The 3,241-nt window shown below is 42.8% G+C and overlaps 1 pseudogene; it reads right to left on the minus strand.

Annotated features, from left to right (window-relative positions):
• Nucleotides 1-2,586: 2,586 nt before the first annotated feature.
• Nucleotides 2,587-2,674, minus strand: LOC121775622 (annotated as a pseudogene).
• Between the last annotated feature and the right edge of the window lie 567 nt (nt 2,675-3,241).

Here is a 3,241-nt window from a genome sequence, read left to right on the forward strand (position 1 = left end):
TCCGAGGGACTTCCCAAACTTATACAATGCAAACCTATCAGATTCAAATACAAGTTTAAAACCCTTATTCACTAGTATTGATCCTGAAACTAGGTTCTTCCGGATGTCCGGAACGTGCAGCGCATCCTTCAAGGTGATTGAGACGCCAGACGTCATCTTGAGGATTACATCACCAACTCCGAGGATTTCAGACGAGGCTTGATTCCTCATGTTTATCTTTCTCCCTTCAACGTTGTTGTAGGTGGAGAACATACTTCTATCTGCGCATACGTGTGCAGTAGCGCCGGTATCAATATACCAGCCACCCTTGTTGTTGTTAACAAGGTTGACCTCTTCAGTGACCACAGCAATGAGATCGTTCTCATCCCAGTCCTTGAACTCCTTCTCAACGACGTGGGCAGCCGGTTTCTTCTTCTTGCTGCGGCAGTCTTTAGCAAAGTGGCCTGGTTTGCCACACTTGTAGCAGTCGCCTTCAAACTTCTTTGAAGGCTGCTTTCCCTTCCCTTTGTCGTTTGGACGGTTTGGGCGAGGGCGTTTGTTGGAGGGACCGCCCCGCTCCAACAGGTTGGCTTTGGCTTCATTTGGGGTGAATCCCTTAGCCTTTTGGTCGCTTTTGCGCACATCTGCCTCAATGCGCAACTTTACGATCAAGTCTTCAAAGGTCATCTGCTTTCGCTTGTGCTTGAGATAACTCTTGAAGTCCTTCCAACTTGGAGGGAGTTTGTCAATGATCGTGCACCTTAGGAACTTATCGGGCAAGGTCATCCCTTCAACCACTAATGAGTGGATGATCATTTGGAGCTCTTGGACTTGCTCCATGATGGGTCGAGAGTCGACCATTTTGTAGTCCGTAAACTTGGACGCTACGACCTGTTCAGTCTCTGCAGCATTATCTATGCTATATTTCTTTTCTAGGCTTTCCCACATTTGTTTAGATGTGGTTACATTGGAGTATACATTGTACAAACTATCATCTAATGCACTTAGAATGAAATTTTTACAAAGATAATCTCCTTTCCTCCAAGCTTCATAGTCTGCCATGACTTCGAGCCTAGTCTCTTGGTCGCTTGGCGCGGGCGGCTCGTTCTCCGTGAGGAAGTTGGCGACGCCCAATGTTGTCAAGTAGAACAACATCTTTTGATACCACCTCTTGAAGTCTGATCCTCCAAACTTGGGTGGTTTCTCGGCAGGTGGCATCATTCTTGGTGCCAAAGTTGCCGCAGTTGGTCCTTGGAAGGAACCAATTCCGTTGCCCCCGAAAGAGCCAACAACATGGTTGGGCATAGGCCCCCACCATTCATGTTAGGCATAGAGCCCGCCATGAACGTACTATCCCCGAAGGGACTAGCACTCGCATGAGACCCGAAGGCCCCAGCATTCGTGTGAGGCCCGAAGGCCCCAACACTCGATCCATTAAAGGATCCGAAGGAACCACTAAAAGTGGAACCAACCGATCCACTCGAGGTGGATCCACCAGTGAGCTCAAGGGGGTTAACGAACTTCCAAGGGGTTGTTGATGAAGAGGGATAGCGCCCGGGAGTGGGCATCATCGTCGGAATCGACGACGTATTGACCGGTCTAGTGGTCGCCATGGTGGAAGGAATGGCGGCGGTGGTGGCGGCAGCAGTGGTGTTAGATTCCGTCGACATCTCCAGCAAAGGTGTTTTAAGTTTCGAAATTATTAAGTTCAGTTTAAAAGGTCCAAATCCCTTCAAAGGCAAGTTATCTCGTCTTGCGATTGTTGGTTTCTGGGGATTACAAGAGATAACAAAACCGGGCGTAATACAACCCAAAAGAAGAAATACAGAAGATGAAACTGAACAACAAAGAAAATTACAGAATTCGAAACGGTAACCGTGAACTAAGTTTAGCCGAGTCGAGGAGGCCTCTTCCCGCAAGACGAGATACGCCCCGGTAGTGCTCTTCAGTTTGACGTGTCGTCCCCAAAGGTAAAACGGCTGCGTCTCTATTGATGCAGCACCGCAATCAGTAGAGCTCCGGCGAACGGGATAGAGGAGAGAGCAGAGCTTCGACAGAAAGACAATGCAGAGAGATGGAGAGAGCTTATGATGCAGAATGCTTGTATATGTGTCTCCTAATGCAGTGGTATGACTAGCCTATTTATAGGCCAAGCCACCATGCAGGGTCAACCAGCCATTGAAGGCTCATCATGGCAATTCGTAACTGACGTGTCAAGCCACTTGGATTGCTGACACGGCAGTGGTCTAAAAAGAATAGTTTGGGCCAAGCACCAAGCCCAAAGACCACCCAAAGACCAAGATCCAAGATCCAAGATCGAGATCGAGATCGGGATTTGAGAAAGTGAATATACTACATTTATCTACGTAAAATGTAGATCGACGCTATGTCATTTAATTTCACAAAATTAAATGTCTCGTCACATTTATTATGTGGTCAAAATCCATTGACCGGACATATTTATTACCATGATTTCTACACTTTGGACTTTAGGTAGAATTGGATTTAAAAATAGAAATTCTTCCTATTTTGGTCCGTTCTCTAAAATAGAAATTTTCATTTTTACAAAATTCATTTCTTTCAAATAAGATAGGACTTATTTTTTACTAACATACTTTTCTTTTCCTCTATATTTTCTCGATCATGCTAATCTTCTCTGTATTGTTCCAATTTTATCGGACGTCCCCAAAGGGACTTCTTTTCCTCTATCTTAATTTATCAAATTTTCATTAAAATCCATGTCGTTTTAAATGTTTCTATTTTTAGGAGACATGAGAAGTATAATATGTGTGTCAGTGTGCATGTGTAGTGTTTCAAGATGTCCAATATTACAAATATCCAGATATTCAATTATCTACTTTTAATATGAAATTCAAATTGTGAACTTGAAATTATAATTCAATTTCAAATTCAAATATTTTGTGATACCAATAATTGGATTCAAAATTAAAGGCTCAAATTCTAATTCTGCAAACCTAATTCCATGATACCAAACGGAGCCCTTTATTTTTATTATCTTTATTTTGAAAACACTATATATTTCATTGTTAATCATAAGATTACATAACGTCAAAAAAAAAGCCTGGCGATATAATCTAAATCGTAATTACTGTGCTATTAATTAATGACTATGCTAGGAATGATCGAGATATTATTTTTGGAGTCATGGGCGAATGGGAAACTAATTTCAAGTGGCGCTTCTTTTTTTAAAAAAAATAAATTACGTGGATGGCCAATCAGCCATAACATTATGTTGGGAAAG

This window comes from Salvia splendens, chromosome 17, assembly GCF_004379255.2.
Source record: "Salvia splendens isolate huo1 chromosome 17, SspV2, whole genome shotgun sequence".
Lineage (NCBI taxonomy): Eukaryota > Viridiplantae > Streptophyta > Magnoliopsida > Lamiales > Lamiaceae > Salvia > Salvia splendens.